Genomic DNA, 20,832 nt, shown 5'->3' with positions numbered 1-20,832 from the left:
ATAGGGCTTGGTCCACAGGCCCTCAGTCATCTTTGTTGCTCTCTTCTGAACCCTCTCAATTTTGTCCATGTCCTTTTTGAAGGGAGGTCTCCAGAACTGCGCATAGTACTCCAGGTGAGGTCTGACCAATGGGGTATTACAGCAGAAAGATGACATCTTGCGATTTTGATGTGATGCCTCTGTTCATACAGCCCAAGACTGGGTTTGCCTACTTTACTGCCACATTGCACTGTCTGTACACAAGTTTTTCATGAAGATAAAGAGAACAATGTTGGTTGATCCATATCCCCTCTGGGAGGCAGGCTCACCTGAGATTTGAAATAGGGGGTTTTCTGGCTCATGCTTTGACTGCAAGAGCACCTTTGCCAGGTCAGCTTGTCTCAGTTCGAGACCATGGACTTTGATGATGCCTTCATTGACTCCCCCGATCCACTGCAAGATCTTCATTCGAGTCTAGTGGGCACCTTTGAGACCAACCAAGTTTTATTCAAGAGAGAGGCTTTTGTGTGCACACAGACTTCCTTTTAGCTGTGCATGCAAATGAAAGCTTTTACCTTGGATGAAACTTACTTGGGCCCCAGATTGGGAAAGAATGGCCGTAAATGATGGCAAATGGAATTACACGATTGGAAGGAAACCCTGAATGGAAGATTACAGCAAAAGAAAAAATTGTAACATGTATGTGAATATAAAATGACCCCCCCCTTTTTTTTATGGCTTACTTGGAGGGAAAACCCTAGCCTTGCATTGCAGTAAAGACTGTATTCAGGAGGGCATTCTTACAGAGACTATAGATTTATATTATAACAGAACAGTTCAGAAAGATGCTTTTAGAAGGAGGGAGCAGGACAGGGGAATATGCTTGATCGATTGATTTGTTTACCACCACTCCTGGGCTAGCTGGCTCATGGCAGTTTACAATACTAAAACAATAAAATACAATAAAACATTACATGCAAAATCACAAAAATCCAAAGCAGCAGCAACAATAATCCCCCAAGAACCCTACCTACTCCCATCATACTCCTCCTACCAGACCACTGTGTATAGTATGTGTATAGTACTACCTGTTGCCTTATGTGTTCTCCTTCCATGTCATTATTGCACTGTTTTAACATGTCAATGCTCTGTTTCTCTTTTGTCTCAGATTTCTGCAATCCCGATCCTACTGCATTACTTAACAGGTGTGCCATCATGCTGGATCAACGCTGTGTAATCCGCCTTCGGTCTCAGCGGGAAAGACAGATTCCAAATTAACGCAAATCAAATAAAAACAAAGCTCTGCTGCGTATGAGTCAGCCATCAGGTTGTTAAATGCACGCCTCCTCCTGCCCTGCCTCCTACCTTTCAGCTTTAATTGCTTATGGAACAATGCCGCGCTCTCTCTTATTTGCTCGGAAAATTTGGCAGGCAGGATCCCACAGATAAGTCATGCAGTCCCAAGGAAACTCTTCTCAGCTGAATGGGCAACAAAATGGATGCAAGTGGGCACTGAACAGCGTGCTTAATTGTTTCTAGGGCATGGACACTGTCTCCTCTCTGTCTGAAATTCAGCAAGCCGGATCCTGCAAACAAAGGCTATAGTCCCTGCAATTCCTGCCCCAATTGGGTGAGAGGAAGACACTGGAGTGTGAAAAATACATTTCCTGCAGAACAGCTGATAAAAACCACTACACTCTGCTGGCTCTGAGTTGTATAGGAGTGTTCAAAGAGGGCTGCTGCCTCCCAAGTGCCATGCAGAGGAACAACTCGTGCCCGTGTGGTCTGTGCACAGGCAGATACTGCTGCCTGCTCCAATAAGAGGGCCAACCATCCCAAGGCAGAATCCAACCACTAGGGTAGGAGGGGTGTGTGTGTGTGGGGGGGGGAGCAGCATTCCCGGAGAAAAGTTAGAATGTATTGTTTTGTCTACTTACAGGAAGTTCGTAACATAGAGTTCCTGGCAATTCCTAGAGCTACCCGAAAGTGACAAGGGTAGCTGTAGGAATTGCCAGAAACTCTATCACCAGAACTTCTTATAAACGGATTTTTGTTTCAATTTTTCACCTCAGGAAGATCACACATCTGCCCACAGATCAGGCGAGTATCAGAGGGCAAGGGTTGCGATTACCACCCACTCATCCAGTGCCAAGGGCAAAGGACAACTATACCACCAATGAAACACACCGTCTTGCTTCAGGAGACTTCCTAGAAATGGTGGGGATGCCTTTGGCCACTCTTGTGGAGCCCGTGGGCTCTTTTGGAATGCCAGTTCACAAAATGCCATGAGGGTCAGGGTCAATCACAAAATGGCTGTCACAAAACGGGAAGCTGGAAGCCAAGCCTACTCCTGCAATGTTGCCTGGTGTTCCAGAGTATGTGTTTCCTGCTGACACCATGGTGAGCCCCCCCCCCCCCTATGTTCTTCTGGACCATCCCCTGCTCCAGTGGAGTGGAGGAGAGCCAAAACAGATAGTTTAGGAACAACAAAAATGGGTGCCAGAAACACATTCGAATGTACTATGGTGCCCAGGGAGGGGCTGTCAATATAAAGCAGCATGTTAGAACAACACTCCAGGCCCTGGTGCCTCCAGAAATGGCTGGGACAGAGGAAGGAATCCAGCCTGCTGCACTGGGAGGTTCATCCTCTACACTTAAAAAAAGTGGGTTGAATGTATCGAAACTAGCAACGAAAGCCGGAATGCTGCAAATGTTTGCATTGAGAACTGAGACGCTCCGCACGGCGATGCGCGCAACGGTCACCCAGCCAGCTGGATCATCTGGAAGTGCTCAGCCTCTCCTCCCAGACGCAACAGATTAGAAAATGCAGGGTCTGTGCGATTGACTCTCTGGGGAAGCGTGAGGCCTGCCAGCACTGACAATCCAGACATGGGCTTGGGCAGAGAGCCACTTGCCTCGCAGTAAGAGAGCTGGCACTTTGCCTCCTGGCCCGGCCAAACATGCTCTGGAAGGGAGGGACGGTCAGAGAGGTGCTTAGCACCTGGCCTGGCAACTTCCCCCAGATCCCCACAAAGGCTTGCTTCACACCATGAAACCAGAAGAGGTGGAAAGAAGACAGCAAGGAGACACCGCCCGCATCCTTGGCTTGCTGAGATGTGGACCGGATCAAACGTTTGCGTTCCAAAATATACGATTTGCAGTCATCACCCAAAGCTGAAAGTTGCAGATGGCCAGATGGGTTTCTTGTAAGTTCCTTTCTTGTCTGTTTTAATAGTTCCCCTCCCACAGACTGAGCGGCAGCGCAAACTATTGATTTATTTGGAACATGGGTGTGCCTGTCTTGAGAGAACCATTTTGAGGCAGCTCACAAATTAAAAACAGCACCAAAAAAGTCATCTGAAACCCCAGAGATGTAGGAATTTATCTGAATTTTAAAAATATGCTTGAGCTAGGGACGCCAGCCTCCAGGTGGGGGCCTGGAGATCCGGCATTACCGTTCTTCTCCAGATCACAGAGATCAGTTTGCCTGGAAAAAATGATTGCTTTGGCGGGTGGACTCTCTAGGGCAGCTGACCCCAACCCCCGGCCCGGGGACCGGTACCAGTCCATGGATCAGTCAGTACCGGGTCATGGCTCCTCCTCATCCTCCTCCCCGGCTGCTGCCTCAGGGGCTGACCTGCCCCTCTGCCGATGGCTCACCTATGGTGCTCTCCGGCAGCTGCCATGGCTCTGGCTCCCCCTCGGCGTGGCACTGCACAGCTGCTGATGGCAGCACCCCCTAGCCGGTGGCAGGAAGTCAGGGGTGCTGGTGGGAAAGTAAGTGGAGGAGGGACTCAGGCGGTGGCAATGCCCCTCGGCAAAAATCTACCCCCCCCCGGGTCTCAGTAAAATTGTCAAGCGTTGACCGGTCAGTGATAAAAAGGTTGGATCCCACTGAGCTCCTTGTCCTCCCTAGGCTCCATCACCAATTTCTCAATGTGGAGGTGGCAACCCTACCTCCCCTTCTATGCCAGTGGCCTAAGGGGACTTGGCAACCCACACTCAAGCTGCAGGAGGAAGGGTCAGCAGGCATTTCCCATTCTCTGAAGTTTGTCATTTGTTGGATACTTGTGACAAAGCACACAGGTTAGGTATTGGCCCCTACCTTTTGTGTCAACACAAACACAAGTGAATATGTCAAATTCCTGTCAAAGCCCAAATAAGCAAACTCCTTGTAAAAAAAAGAACCTCTTTACTGAAAAAGGCAAACAAACAGAAAGCAAGACTTTTCCTTGTTAAAACTAATTTGCAAGCAAGCTCGCACACCCTTATGTCTCCCATACAACTCTCTCTCCCCCCCCCCCCGTGGGGGGAGTCTACCACAGTCTACCACTGTCAAGTGGAATCCTCTTAATTCCTTTACCCTTCCCCATTTAATCTCTATCCAAGTTCTCCCTGAAATCCAGCAAGCTATTTCTTTTCCTCAAAGAGACGAGGGGCGGGAAGAGAAGTTCTCCAAAATGTTATTCAGCAGATGCTCAGAGGCAGGTCATGTCTTCCCAAACTTCTTGCATTCCTGCTCGATCACCCTGCAGTGTGTAACACACACAGACACATGTACGCACTCTGCAAGGCTTGAAATTATACAGGCTGCATAAAGGTGTAGCAGAAAACAGCAAAGAGAAATTAAAGTGAAATCCTTCTTTTGAAAGAGAGAGGAATCCATGGCTATTTTTAAAAACATTCCAAAAAAAAAAAGAAATTCCAATCTCCAAAACGAGGCTAGCCAACCCCCTTCTCTGCATATTCTGTAGTCTTCATCCTTATTGGGCACCACATGTGCAGAAATGGCTGGGTAACCTTCAACTCATCTGTGATTCACACAGGGTGAGGACCCCAGGCCTAACCAGTGTGGACTCTGTAACTGGCACACTAATAAATCCAAGAGCACATGGACTGAAACTGGGTCACTGGAGGAAGGCCTCCCCAGCAATCATGTCTTTGTAAAAAGGTAAGGAATTCTCTCAACATCCTTTAATCTATCCATTGTGAACTCTGGTTTGTGCAACATTTAATGGCATGTAGCCATTCCATTGTCACAGGCTGTTTCCTCTGATGGAAGAGCCTTTCTCTGATATGCTACACTTGGAAGAGCATCTTGCATCAGGAGAAAACAAATTCTGCCAGAGGAAAGCACCTCTGCTAGCTCATTTTGGACCTGTCCTCAGAGAAACACATAGTAGGATTCTCCAATACCCAGCAGCGGAACAAGAACTATATGCTGGCTGAGGATTCTGCTGAGATGAACACCTTGCAGGGACTAGAACTCGCCATAACAGACCAAATGTTACTTTGTTTTTAATACATTATTGGTGCACTTTGTTTAATAAATATTTGTAATGATTTTTAGTATTGTTATGCAGGTTCCTGACTTCTGTGCAGGTTGGGTTCGGTTCCCTTTTTGGTTTTGCAAGCAGCCATTCATGCCAGGAAAACTTTAAAGGTAAGACAAAACTTTTATTTGCTCCTTGCCAAACAACCCTGAGACAAGAAGGACCTGGATCCCAAATGAAAGCTCAACACAATCAACACATCGGCATGGCATTTCCCACCAAAGGTCAGGAAGCTCAGGATTCATTCCATGGCAAGCCAGGGCTTACAGGCCAGCCCCTAGACAACCTAGTTCCTCTTTACATTATTTGCTCGCAGGCATGTCGCGTTTTGTTTGTCAGAGAATATGAGGCTCTTGTGATGCCTCCTGATGAAATGCCAAAAAGTCTGTCTAAACAAAGTGGTCCTGATCAACAAAGGTGGGAAGAGGAAGTTGGTAGGAGAAAGTGAAAGGAGGGCCAGCTAGGCTTTCTTCTGTACAGTTGGCAAATGACCAGTATAATGGAGAGAGTATTATGACTCGGATAACTTAGGCTTGCCAATGGCAGTGGTTGTGCACAGAGGGCCGAAATGCCAGCTTGCTTAAAAGAATAGTTTGACTGTGAAGAAAAACAATTTTGTAGGGAAGGACAGAGAGGTGAGAGTCCTAACTTTCTGTTCAGCAGTTGTTCCGTTCTTCTTGACCATCAGAGCAACTGGTTGGCCTCTGTGTGAACCACGATGCTGGAGTAGATGGACCACCGGTCTGATCCAGCAAGGCTCTTCTTATGTACTCATATTACTAGCTTTAGTCATTCGTTGAGTGGCGAGCTGCATAGGCTTCATCCAGATCCTTCTTTTTTCATATCTGCTGTCTTTGGGATCAACTGTGCAGGACAACCAAAGGACTTTGCCCCCTTGGGATGGAGGAATTGGGTAAGAGGGGAAAGAGGGCAGCTGTGGTCATTTTGTTCTGGTTCAAAAGATGAGAATTACAGCCCAATAAAGTTATCAGATCAAACCAGGCTGCCAGCAGAGCATGGGGTCCCTTTCTGGGAGCTCTCCAATGTGCTGATGTCACCTGGAAGTGATATTGGCACTTCAGAGGCATCGGGGACCAACGCTCTGGCTTTTTAGCAAAACTCTATGGTAGAATTAACTTCAAACCATAGATTTTTGCCCCCAAAACCAGAGCGTCCCTCAACTACCACAGGTGATGTCAACACATTGGGATGTTCTGGGTTTGGGGGAAGTGTGTATGTGCAGGAGGTGAGTCCAGAAAGTGGGAGACCCCCACCCTGACCAGTAGACCTGGCAACCCTACATTCCAAGTGCCACTCTTAAAGCTATATTTACTTGTGACATCAAAAGACCACTAGTCTAAGTAAAGATAGTATATGGTTTCCAGTTGTTAAGGTCTTCTTCCTCAAACCATCTCTTTCCCAAAACAAACAGCCAATACTGATTTTCCTCCATATGGCCGAAGTTGGAGGGGCCAAGAAGAGCCCAGGAGGTATAACCTTTGTTTTCAGGGAGCACTTACTTGGATGGTTACCTTGTTGGACCATTGATATTAGTAGACCCATGGTTGTGAGATACTAAATATGAAATATAAAAGAGTATTTGAATATAAAGATATATGTCTTACAACATAAGTTTGCATGCTGAAGACTAATTTTATTAGCATCCTTGTAGAAACCAACTTTAAAAAATACCACATTATATTGAAAAAGTTCACTGATGAAGTTAAAATTAAAACGAGGCTGTTGCACCTAGGAATTCATTCTGCTTATATTTGCTTATATTGTTTGAATAAAGTTTTCGCCATCACCAGTTTGAAAACGACTTTCTTCCATCTACACATCTTCAGCTGACAGGTCATCTCTCCTCGAATATTTTGTAACTGGACCCAACCGCTATGGCAGCCATTTTATTATTCCTGTCCCTTGCGATAGTACAAAAGTAAAACATATTGCTAAAAATCAAATATTAAAATGGGAAGCTACTATCTCTCCACAAATCCTGCGTCTAGGTCTATACCCTTCCAAAGGTGGTATTTCCACCTTTCTAATGCTTCCCCAAACGAATTCAGCACTTGTCAATTTACACCATGCCTTTTATTCTGCATAGCCAATCCAAAGCCCTTCTGGGCAAAAGCTCTACCTAGTCCCACCGACTTTCTAAAAACACTTGATGGGCCCATGGACTCAAGGAACTCCTCAGGGGATTTAGATTGTATTCCTTTTAAATGTTCATTAAGTTTTGGGAACAAAAAGAAGTCTGGAAGGGCAATATCAATGTGTTGTTGTTGTTATTCAATTTATTGCCTGCCACTCCCTAAGCCGGCTCATGGCAATTTACAAATGCCCTATGCCCTAAAACCAATGAAAATCCCCCCCAAAACCTCATTAAAACAGACAAACTGATTACAATAAGAACAGAACGAAGTGGCAATAAACTCCAAACCTCCCCTCCTCCCCATCCCTAAACTCTAGGGCAGAAAGAGAGTCATGATGACAATTGACTGCTGCACACACCAGGGGACTCCTGCAGATCTTCCTCGCTTCCCCCAGTCTCAAATATAGACCTGGCAGAAGAGCTCCTTTTCGCTCACCCTCCGGAATGTTGAAAGCTCCTGCAGGGCCTGTAGCTCACCTGAGAGCTCAATCCACCAGGTCAGGGCCAGGACCAAGAAGACCCTGGCCCTGGTTGAGGGAAGGCATGCTTCCCTGGGGCCGGGTGATTGCTGAGGGGTAAATCCCTTGGCATAACTTTCCTGGTCTTTTTCTCACCAATGCAGTTTTCTGGGTTTTTTGAAGGCATCTTCATGAGACGAAGCCAAGTGTATTAATGAAGGAACTTGTCTGCAGCCATCCCCTGATTGCAGAGACATATCTAAACACATTTGGTTGGGAATAAACCCATGCATGTATGAACTGGAACCTTAGTAGCAATCCTTTTTGACTTAGCCTTATAGTTTTTTATTGGATGGGGAGGCTTTCATTGGTGGCCATGCATCTATCTTCCCACCTGAAGACAGTTATGAGAGTCTCTTCTGCAGAACCACCTGAAGAAGCTAAAAAAACCACTCCCCCCCCAAAAAAAAATACCCTTGGAACAGATCTGGTTTTATCTCAGCAGCTTCCTCTTAATGTACCTCCTGCTTAAAAGACTAGAACTTATACCTGCAATTCAAAACACAGCCAAAATTTTATTTTTTCGAAATGTTAGAACATCATTCTCAGAACGGTAGTGATCCCTGAATATAAGCTCCTCCTTGTCAACGTTGCTAATTCAAATATGTATACAGCTTTTAAAAACTCAAGAAAAGAGACAAATTTGAATATGCTAGTCTCTCATGATGGACAACCTGATTTGCATTGCTCTTTTTTTTTAATGAGAACAAGGCAAAACTGCCAAGTGAATCAATTTAAGGCAATTATGTCTTGTTCTTACCTTCCAATAAAGCTTTAATCTTTCTGACAATTACCTAGAAAAGTCCATTGTATACAGTTCCCTCTAAATATGGGCATTCGATGTACACAGCAATACCTTCCAGGAAGAAGTTTCTTTAAAAAAAAAATGCGAATGCAAGGCTTAAGGTTTTGAAATTCTTTTTGCTTGGCAAAATGTTTAAAAGTATATGGGGCTTCCCCCCCACAGACACACACACTTTGGAAAAAGATCATCAGAGGCTTTAATATACTTTGTAAATGAGTGTTGCAATGATTCTATTTACAAAGGACATAATTTGCTACCCTATTTTGATAATGAATGGGAGTCTAATGAGTCATGCAGATTTCACCATTCTGTAGAAATACGGGGCATCTTCTGGGATCATTAATTCTGACAGTCCGTTTGGGTCTTGTTAGGAACTGTGTCCTCTCCGCCCCCCCCCCTTTATTTTCTGGGTAGGTTTGCCTTTTATGCTTCCCATTACACTGCAAGTTCAAGCCAGTACTGTAAGCACAGACTTCTGAGCCCTGCTAATTTGTCAACGACTAGGACAGATGGATTTGATAACCATCTTCAAGTATTTAAAAGGCTGCCATATAGAGGATGGAGCAGAGTTGTTCTCTCTTGCCCCGGAGGAACCAATGGGATGAAATTAATTCCTTGGGAGGTGGTGGGTTCTTCATCTTTGGAAATTTTTAAGCAGAGGCTGGACAGCCATCTGACAGAGAGGCTGATTCTGTGAAGGCTTAAGGGGGTGGCAGGTTACAGTGGAAGAGTGATAGGGATGTGAGTGTCCTGCATAGTGCAGGGGGTTGGACTAGATGACCCATGAGATCCCCTTCCAACTCTATGATTCTATGACAGTATGTTTGCATGTTTGGCTCTGGCTTTGCTTATACTGTTGCAACTTTGGGGTGATGGAAAATTTTACCAAGTCACAGCCAACTTCCAATGACCCCATAGGGTTCTCAAGCCAAGAGACATTTAGGGGTGATTTGTCATTGCCTGCCTCTGCATATCTGAGGATAAAGAAGAAAATCGGGTTGCACCCAGCAATGTGTCACAAAACAATTTTGCCATTTAGGCTTCATCGGGGAATCGGAAGATGCACCTGGTGCTGGAACTATCCACATAGGGTCTTTCTAAAATAAATCTATTTCTTATCACCTGGCATAGTTTTCCTTTTTGTTTTCTGCCTCTGCATAGCAACTTCCTCAGAGGTCTCCCACCCACTGACTAACCAGGGCTGATCCTACTTAGCTTCTGAGGTCTGATGAAACCAGGTTACCTGGACCATTAGGGTAAAGGCTATGGCATGCTGGGGCCCGACTGTATTAATTTCATAATATTTTACAAGGTACTATTTCTTTGTTAGAGCTTCCTAAACAATCCGGTAGGTCATTAAGGAGAACTTTGCAAAAGAGCAGGTGCTGGACCAAAGCCTGGAAACTTTGCAAAACCTCCTTCCAGGGAAAGGCGTGATACCTCCCTCTTTTACATACACCAGGGGTACACAATTCAAACAGTTACATGGACCAGAACTGACATTCTGTGAAAGAGAGTTGGCTGCATTCTGAAAGCAGGGCATCACCATGTCATTCTTAGGTCTTGACCCATGAGTTTGAAGATTTGGGAGGGAAGAGGCTGAGCTGAAGGAACATGAGCAAATGTACAAACCTTGAATACAGTTACTATTACTGGAGTGCCTTTCTATTTGTTTTTTCACTGTACATCCAGGAGAGGGCAGAGCATAAAGATTCCTGGGAGAGAGTTATTGCCCCAGCAGCCGGCATTGGCCACAGGCCCTAGTGCAAATCCAGCCACCGCATCTAGCCAGGGCATACCATCCCAGCCGTTTTTTGTGGGGGCCCATGCCAGGCCTTCCTTGGGCTGAGCCTCTAGGGTGGCCCACTCCCCCCCTGTTGCTGAGTGGGAAGAGTCAACCCAAATAAAGTCCATTTGGCCTCTCTCATCCAATGCTGGGTGGCTGGAGGAATCTTGTCTCTCCTGAGGCAGCCTGTTTCCATGCCTGTGACCACATCTGCTCCAGCTCCACAAACCCCTTGGTCAGAGTGAGAATCATGAGAGAACAGTGACTGGCCCAAGGTTACTCAGCTGGCTGCATGTGGAGGAGGAGTGGGGAATCTAACCCAGATCTCCAGATGAGAGGCTGACGCTCTTAACCACAACACCAAGCTGGCTCTTTGGCAGCATGCATTAGGGTGGTGGTATGTAGGAGATGCCATAAGGCGGCAGTTTTGAATTTCTTTTTCACAATGTGTAGAAGTTAAGCTGGAAAATAGAATTAAGTTGGCTGGAATTTTTTTTAAATATATTTGAGAAAGGAGGTCCTCATCCATGTGCTTTTCTGAATCCAGTCTTCCTTTCTGGAACCTATCTGGGTCTCAGTCAAGAATAACAGAGGGTAGCTTCAAAAATATGCCTTTTCTACCTGGGTAATATTTTTATCTGGGAAAAAATATGCAAATGGCATGCATGATCATTAATGCTGCTCAAAGGTCTCATGTGGGAAAGGCATCACTTTGGATTGGGGCCCCAGGTCCCCCCTATTGCTCATATGTAAAATATAAATGACTCCTGGAAGAGTGAAGAGGAAATGGCCAGGCAAGAAAGAATCTTTCCAGAAAGAACATGGGATAATTTGATCAGGGAAATATCACCTAGGGAGTCCATTGCTCAAGAGCAGACAAGATTTTAACACATTTGCAGGCCGGAATGGATGGATGGGGAGGGCGGGATCCCCTAAATGGTTCCCTGGATGATTAATGGCATTTACAGTCATGTTGCTTGTACTGACCTGAAAAATCCAAAAAAGCATAATCTTCCCAAAGAGCCTGTCTAATAATAAACGAGACATACGGTTGCGCATGTTCTTAACATGGATTTATAGCAGCTGGCCGATTTGAGTGCTGGTTTCCTCTGTAAATTCCACTGGTCCGGGACGACGGCCCGCCTTCCTGTTTGCAGGGGCCCGCAGCGTTCCGAAGACTCCTTGCGGAACCTGTTTAGTCTTCACTCGCGATTTGCGAATCAATCCCAACTATTGAGTTTGTGCAGAGTTGGCAGGCAGCTGAAATGGAAGCATAATTAATTTGGATTCCCTCTGGAACACTTATGCCTTTTCCATACCAATTGAGAGGGGGGCTGGAGAGGAATAATTGCCTGCTCCAGTCTTGGCTACCGTTATGGAAAAACGTCAACAGGGTGGTGGTGGGGGGAGGGGTCGGGGGGGGGGGAGAAGGCCCAAGTTGCTTTTGACTGGGAAGACTTGATGGTGAATTTTTGCCCTGTGCCCGTTTTGCAAATGAAGATCTGGGATCATGCTCCCAGTTTGTTATGATTCTGTGATAAAGACAAAACTACACTGTTACCCAAATTGCTGAACACGTGTCCTAAAAACACGTATCTTTGAGCTTGTGGGGAATATTAGCTCAAATGCTGCGAGAGGGGGGTAACTTAGCGTTATCGGATCGTTACCTATGTCTACGAGGGTTTATTACACCCGTGGGAACTCAAGGCAAATACAGATTTAAATGGTAAAATATTAATATAAGCTTTTATTGAAAGAAAAATAACAAAAAAGACACACAAATAGCTAACACACATACAAGCAGTCATATAGAGAAGGGGGAGGAAGAGTGGAAGGCTTGATAGTTACCTGTCCGAGGAGTGGTGGGTCAGAGGAAGAAGCATGAACCAGCGTGGGAGGTCCCGGGTTGGAAGACACTCAGAGTGGCTGTGTGAAGCCACAGTTTTTATAGGGTTTTGGGAAGGGGGCTATGTGACAAGGCTCATGTAAGCTTGTGCCGGAAGTTTCCTGGGTCCCCAGAGATTAGGACAATACCTGGCCAAGTGGGGGGTGATGGCTGTAAATGGATTTGGATAAAGGTATTAATGGCTCTGAGGAAGAGGGCCATCAGGTCTCCCTGGCAGGATGTGGGGGAAATATCCCCTGGCAGAGGGGCCAAGTGTGAAAAATGTTGCAAGACAAAGGATTTTCCTAGGAGCCCTTAGGCAAACAGGAGGAAGCCAGTCCACTCACTTAGAAATACAATGGGGGGGGGGGGTCGAGAGTAGGGCATGGAGGCACCTGGATTTCCAAACCTGTAGCTGAGAACAAGCCTGGGCTTGTCCTGATTCCCAAGATGGAGTCTGCTCTGACATTGCCCTGCCAGAGTGACTTGGTCTGTCCTGTGTCTAGCTTGCTCCCAAGTCTAGACTGTCGTGCTGCGCTATTGGTTAAGGAGTACAGTGTGCCAAGGCATAAGGCAGGGATCCTGCCATGCGTAACAACACGGATATAGAGTCACAGGGACAGAGGGTCTCAAAAAGAAATTATGGTTATAGCCCAATAAATGAGAGCTTTGCGAAGTAAACTACAGAAAGCACAACACTAAACATACAGCTATAATTTAAATCTGAAGCACGGAAGGCAATGTGGGATGCCTTGAAGCACTTGCTATTCCCAATTAACCTATGCCAGATTCTGGCCAAAAGGAATTCACCCTTGAAGTCAGTCTTAAGAAAGGAGACTAGAAGTGGTTCCAATGATTCACATACTTTTTGTGCTTTCCTGGTGATGCTCATATCTAGTTAGACACAGGAGAAAGGAAGCTGCACTACAGAATGACAAGGAGGGTCAAGGGACTCCTGAAGAAATGTGGGAGTTCTCCCCTCAATTCCTGCTGGGCAGCTCAACCTGGATGAGAGAAAGATGTTGTTTTGAAGTTAAAATGGTGCTCTGGCTGGGATTGCCAGCTGGCTTAAAAAGAAGCAAGCAAGGGCCACCGTTAAAAGAGAGTGATTTTATTTGGGCTTTGTGCAGATTGGTATTTAATGTATTATTTATTACTTGATGCTACCTTTATGAGGTAATTGACTGATTTATCCTGCACGACTGTCTTGGGCACATTTCTTTGGAAATGTGTGCGTATTGTAAACAAATAATGTTATGGTAGAACAGAAAACCAAAACAGGAATCCCATTGAAAACTGAGGCCGTCATAAAATTTCTCTACTTGACACAGGAAAGCTGTGAACCGCTGTATAAATCTGACCAAAAACTATTTATGTTGATCTGAACTTTGAAAATATATGTTTCCTAATGCAAAATATGATCTCTTGAACCTGACCTGAATTACAGGTACTGAGCATTTTTACATTTTTTCCTCCAAAATTGACCTTCAGTCTACCTTTTAAAATTACCAGGCCACATTTCTCCCATGAGAGGGATGCATTAGAAATCATCTATTGTGCTGTCCTGTTTTTCCAAATATTGGACAGATTGGTGCATTCACACTTTGTGTCAATATTCTCCACCGCCAGTATATTATGAGTATCCAATGAATGGTGACGAAGATGACAACGACAATTTTTATTCATATCCCGCCCTTCCACTGCTCAGGGCGGGTTACAATCTTAAAAACATATACAAAGTTAAACCATTCTAGTTCTGCCAGTCCTGCCCTCGACTAAGTCCCAGATGGGGGAGGTTTGGGTCTAGAGTCCCAGAATGCATTTTCAAAATTCATCTTGCTCAGTGGAAATTAGGAACAAAATTCCAGAACAAGTAAAGGACAGAGTGGCGAAAATCTACTAATCCCAATTTGATATTATACAGTCAAGCAAGATTTAGACTGGATGCAAAATCTACAGTTGTCTATTTAAATACTCCATTTTTGGGGGGGGGGGATTGCCATAAAAGTAGATGTCACCACTCTATAAATGAAATATCTTGCTCCAATGACTTTAATGGACTAAAGATATCCGATTTGCCCTTATGAAAACAGTGTTCATTTGTTCCTATTAAATTATACTAATGAACTAATTAGTTTAGTGCTAATGATTTCATTAGCTTTCTTCTCCTTTGCTGAGCCAAGAGGCTGCAGCCCTGAGTTCTTAGGAAAACCCCATGGTTTACAGGGGGGGGGGGAACCTTGTAGTTGAATATCAGCATAAAATAGCAGACCTGTTTTGCTAAGGTTGTTTGATAGGATCTCACTGTCTTCATTCTGTACTTCCAGGGTGAAAGTATTCTATTTACTGCACAGTCCTATAAAGAGCAACTCTAAGAGATTTGCGCTGGAGTAACTCTGCACAGGACTGTGCTGCCCCCCTACAAATGACATTACACACATAGAAATCAAGGCTTGTCGAAGGGAAGTTGGCATGATCCTGTCGGTACTGTCTCCCCCATGGATGACTGTAGGCATGTGAACATGGAATCTCCATGCATATAAAGTGCTTGTGTCCAAGAGCATTACTTTTTAAAATGTTTCTAGGTAATGTGCATAGATTCGTAGAATCATAGAGTTGGAGGGGACCTCTAGGGTCAGCTAGTCCAAACCCTTGCAGAATGCAGGAAATGGTAAATTTTGGTGGCTGTGAGCCAGTGATCACATGTGGGCAGAGTCATCATAGTTATGCCCAATCCTCCCTATACACATTGATTTTCAATGTTCTTAGAGGGTTCCTGTCAACAGACTACCATATAATTCATTCATTCATTCATTCATTATCACCATCCCAGTGAGCTGGCTCACGGCCATTCACAATGTTCTATATTGACAATGGTTAAAATACAATAAAATAATTAGATAAAAATATAAAATTACTTTAAAATTAAATTGCTACTGTTGAGAAATGCCCTTTGCCTTCCATAGGTAATTTCTCTAATTTATTTATTTATTTATATTTATTTCTTGATTTATTTCCCACCACTCTCGAGAAGCGGCTCGTGGTGGGTTACAAGATTGACCCCCCCACAATTATAATAAAATCCCCAATAAAATCCCATTAAAACAACAAACAACAATATATAATATATGGCAGTAAAAACGACCCTGACCCCACCATGGCCAACTCCCAGCCGGGCATCAGCGGGGCGACATCTTCTGGTCACCAATGTTGTTCAATGTTGTTCATCTTCCTAAGGGGGCCTGAGATTTTTAGAAGGAATAGTCACTCTAACAGATATTGGGTAGAACCCAGTTGCCATTTTCACTCAATCTCACCTAGTTCCCTTCCTTATGATAGTTCCTGACCTACATTGTTTGTGTTTCTCAGGCCCCCACAACAGTTTGGTAGGTAGTTGACAGAAAACCATCTTCTGTTTTTAGCCGGCTTGATCCAACCCATTGTTTCTCCTCATTGAGTTAAGCTGCTCTGTTGGAAATATCTCTTCTTACAAATCCCTTTATGGCCTTGGACTTATCTACCTGCGGGACCATCTCTCTTGCTATGTCACATCATGACGATTTCACTCATTTGAGCAAAGTCTTGTGAGGATGCCACCTTGCAAATAGGTAAAATGGGCAATTGCTCATACATACTTATCCATACGCATTCTCTGTGGGGGAACTCCAGCCTTAAGGGACTTCCTGCCTGGGGTAGTCAGGGAGGTCCCCATATCTATCATTTTGCAGAAGATGCATTATTACAAAAACATTGCAACAGTAATGGAACAATGCTACTATAAGGGGAAGTCATGTAGTCATTGTACATATCACTTCACAAAGTAAAACTGCCTTCAACCAGGGCCAGGGCTTTTTCTGCCTTGACCCCAATCTGGTGGAATGCTCTGCCTATTGAGATCTAGGACCTCTGGGAGTTTAAACAATTCCAGAGGACCTGTAAGACAGGTTGTTCCTCCAGGCCTGCACTTGAGGCCAGGAAATTAACACCAACAAAGTGTTGGGCTCCCTACCTGGAACCTATCTGGAAATGAAATATGAAACCAAACAGAGAACCATCTTGATGTAATCCTTATAAACACCAACTGAGCCCCCGCCCATGACTTTTAACTATAAGGAAGAGATGGCTTTTAACCTAATCTAATTACTTTTAAGACGTAAATTGATTTATTTAATTGATTTTACTGTTATAATTTGCCTGAATGCAATGTTTTAATTTTGATGTTACCAGCTCTGAGCCTATGGGGGGCAGGGAGACTCTAAGATTAAAGTTGTTATTATATTATTATTGTTACTGGTCTATGTCCTGTAAATTTACAACCCCCTCTCTACATTATGATATATTGTACCTAAGACTGGCATTCATTTGTATTATTTTCCAGTTCTGTAATCCTAATCCTCCTGCATTGTTTCTTGGAACTCTTTGCTGTCTAATTGAATTGCTCTTTATGCTTTTGAGTGTCAGTGAGAAAGACATGCTATAAATAAGATGTTATTATTAATGAATCATTATTAATAGTATTAGTATTTGTAGCAGTAATTATTTCATCAGGAGAACTACGCAGCCCGAAGGAAAGCTCCTAGCATTGCTGAGCAGAGTGGTAGGATAACAAGCCAAAATTCATTTGGAAATGTGAGGGGCAGAATGGAATGAATACGTTTTATCATTATTTTGGATACTGGTAGAAGGAACATTAATAATCTGAAATATGCAGAGGACAACCACATTGCTGGCAGTAAATATTGAAGGTTTTGCAATGACTGCTGATGAAAAGCACCCAGTGGAGATGATAAAGAACAGGTTTTCTGTTCTTTGGCTCCACCATCAAACAGAAGGGCGACTGCAGCCACATAGTCAGAAAGAGGTTGGAACTGGTAAGAGCACCATGAAGGAGCTGGTGATCAGGATCAAGTAAATTCATGCTCTAGTATTCTGCAGTTGTGTGTATGGATGTGAACATTGCAAAATGAAGACAGCTGATTCCTTTTCAAAGTGGGATTGGAAGAAAGTTCTACAGATACCGTGGACCACCAAAAGGACAAAGGGGGGTCTAGATCAAATCAAGCCAGAATTCTGTCTAGAAGCTAAAATGACCCAACTGAGGCTATCGTACTTGGGTCATATGATGAGAAGACAAGACTGACTGAAAAAGCCAATAATGTCAGGAAAACTTGAAGGCAGCAGGAAAAGTAGACAACATGAGATGTGTTGATTCCATCAGGGAAATCACAGCCCTCATTTTGCAAGACCTGAGCAAGGCTGTTAATGAAAAGATGGCGGGCATTAATTTATAGGGTTGCCATAAACAGCACTTAACCCCCCCCCCACACACACACATTCATTCACAGTTTTTTTTGTGTGTGTGTGTACAGGTCTTGCCATAAGTGAGAAGCAACTTGAAGGCATTTAACACAAACACATTTCTCTGTGTACTTTTTAAAAAGAGCCTAGCAGCACTCTGCAGTCCACAAAATTAACTGTGGCCTAGGTTGTCACAAACCAAACCCTGCTTTGTCATCCTCATGTTCACTGCACAGACATTTTATTTATTTGTTTATCATATCCTCTGCCTTTCTTGCTGAGATCCAAGGTTAAGAAAATACAAATAAAGGGGAAAATGCCACTGCTGGATTGTAAAAAATCAGGGGGGAAATGCAGTGCACACAATACAATGTATACAAGGGAACACATACAGTTCATGCTGGCATAAAGTTTATTAATCTTTAAGGTGTCATTGGATTGTTGTTGTTTTAATGCGTGTGATAAATTTCTCAACAAACTACAACCTATACCCTTTCATGGAAGTACTGACACATTCTATGTCCTACAATCCTTTATAAAAATGACTTTCTGAACAATTCAAGATCCAGTGTTCTTTGCATGATTTCATGAAAGACAGAATTTGGCACTGGACAATAAGTCTCACTTCAAAAATAAAAGGGCAGATTACTGGCTGGTATGATGGTGCTTGCCAAGTCATTCTCAACCAGGGTTTCTCCACAGCCCCAGAGGATTTACTCTAATTAGGGCAGCGGTTTTCAACCTTCCTGCTGCTGCAACTCCCCCCCCCCCCGCCGCCGCTACTGTGGCGACCCAAAGGGGATTGTAGAGTTGAGCGCTTTGGTGCACTGGCGATCATGGAAGGTGCTGGCCACCTCTGCTTTCCATGATTGCCAGTGCATGCGCAACCCTATAGACCTCCTTTGGGTCACCAAGGCTGCCACCGCAGAAGCAGGTAAACCAGCAGTTCTCAACCTTCCTCTGCGTTGCTGAGGCTACCGCGACCCCCAGGTTGAGAACCACTGACAGTATGCCTGATCTCCCAAAGTTACAAGTGATCTCCAAATGACACAGATCATTCTCTCTGAGACTTTATGACAGCTGATTTCCTTGTTTTGCTCCAGCAAAAATGAAACTAACTTCTTATTTAACAAACTTATTTTTAAAATGTTTTATTTTATGAATGATGATGCCATGTACACTGTAGACATGTGCCTTCTAGGGGTGTGGCAGGGAGGCATAACCAGCTGGCATTACTTCCAGGGTTACTTGAAGCCTGAAGAATATTTTAGGAATTACTTCAAGGTCAAAAGGTTGAAAAAGCTGGGCTTGCCAATTGTGTGGGCAATCTGCCATAAATTCTCAGAAACCCCAAAGGGCTAGATGGATTTCCAATGTCTGTGGACTGAGGCTTCCCTGCCATTGTATATCTTGTCACCTGCCCCTGAGCTCAATGAATTACAGAGAATGAGCCGGTACAGGGAAAATTCACTTAATTTGCATTATCTATTTAGCACAGATGACAGGTTTTTTTCGTGCAGAACATGCAAGAGTTTCCCCCCCTTCCTTATTTGGTTCCTCGTAAGTGTATTTAATATTGCAAGCAAATGGTTATTTACTCATGAGGAACACTTGAGGCATCCTCGTTACACAATTTAAAGAATCTCTCAGGAAAAACATTTGGACACGGTTCGGCTCTGTGTTTGCAGAACTGGTTTGACTATCCAATCCATCATCTGCTCACTGAAAGTCTGGGTTGAGGGCTGGCTGATGGACGCACCAGAGGATCAATTACTCAGCATTTAATTGCAAAGGACAGGAAAGCCCCATACAAATAGCATGCCTAATTAAACACTCTTGCTCAGGCCAGGCCCAAACGCAGCCCTGGCTTTGAAGTATTAGCACATGATTACTGTTTAATTGCTGCTTCATCCCAAAACAATCACTATCAAAACGTATCAGTGAGGCTGCATTCCTTTGCGAACAAGGTCATTTGTGGGGGTGTTTTTATCTATAAAAGAGGTTGCTAAGGCTCGGAAGCTACCTCCTCAGTCCTCAGCTATGACCATTTCCCCCCAGGGGATTCCTTCACAGAGGAGCAGGGGTGGCCTTAGAGAGGCCAGGGTTCTGGGCAAATGTCCAGGATGGGTCCCCAGAATCACCAACTCACCTTGCTGCTCCCTTGAGGTCCTCTCCAGCCCCCCCCCAAATGACAGCTCTCAACCCATGCAAGGTGGGCAGGATTTGCCACCATCACCAGCTGGCTGTGTGATCCTTGGGCAGGGTAGGAGTGATCAGCTGTTACAGCAACTGGGCAGCCCAAGCAGCTTGGGGAGCTAGAGTTGCCAGACAGGATGGTGGAAGGCATGAACATGGAGGTGTTGTTGTTGTTAGGTGTGAAGTCGTGTCCGACCCATCGCGACCCCATGGACAATGATTCTCCAGGCCTTCCTGTCCTCGAATATGGAGGTAATGTGGCTCAACTTCACTTCCTGTAAAAACCTGGAAGGGACATAGGGTAGCTCTTGAAATTGCTGGAAGTGCCGTGTTAAAACTCCTAATCTCCATGGTACTCCATGGTAAAACTACTAAAAACTCTATGGTGAAACTCCTAATTTCTGCTAGCCAGAAATTGCTAGCTAGAGCAGTCTAGCGTCTCTGTTCATCCTACCTAGCTGATTTCAATAAAAGAGAGAGAGAATAATAATATTTTCGTAGCGCTGTTTGGTTAAGCGACCTTGGAAGGTGGAAAAGATGACCAACAGCCATCTCCCTCTAGGGCAGCCAAACTCCCAGCAGGAGTGGGACATCCCCTGACCCCAGCTCCCAGTGCCCACCATCACTCTGAGCAGTGGCAAGAGAAAAAACTTTAAAAAGCAGCAATGGCATTGCATCACCTCTGGTAAAAACCTGGGCGAGGCAGAGGGCAGCTCTTGGAATTGCTGGGCCCTCCATGGTAAAATGATAGATCACCAGCATCTGGGCAGGGGTCTTCGTTACCTGGTATCCAACTCCACCTGTGCATGGGAGGGATATTCCCTTCAGTGTTGCTTTTCCTCCTTTCAATTGGAGCAATGCTAGCAAGCAGAACACA

General features: G+C 44.6%; 1 long non-coding RNA gene across 1 annotated transcript in view; it reads left to right on the top strand.

The window, feature by feature from the left end:
• The first annotated feature begins 2,450 nt into the window (after positions 1-2,450).
• Positions 2,451-20,832, top strand: part of LOC143840774 (uncharacterized) — a 48,785-nt gene continuing 30,403 nt past the window's right edge. The window contains exons 1-2 of the long non-coding RNA XR_013232399.1: positions 2,451-3,185; positions 5,343-5,422. This is a non-coding gene — a long non-coding RNA (uncharacterized LOC143840774). The remainder of the gene's footprint in view (positions 3,186-5,342; positions 5,423-20,832) is intronic.

The sequence above is a fragment of the Paroedura picta genome, chromosome 6, assembly GCF_049243985.1.
Source record: "Paroedura picta isolate Pp20150507F chromosome 6, Ppicta_v3.0, whole genome shotgun sequence".
In the NCBI taxonomy this organism is placed as follows: Eukaryota; Metazoa; Chordata; class Lepidosauria; order Squamata; family Gekkonidae; genus Paroedura; species Paroedura picta.
The sequence above is the reverse complement of the archived record's forward strand: the minus strand, read 5'-3'. Positions and strand labels throughout refer to the sequence as shown.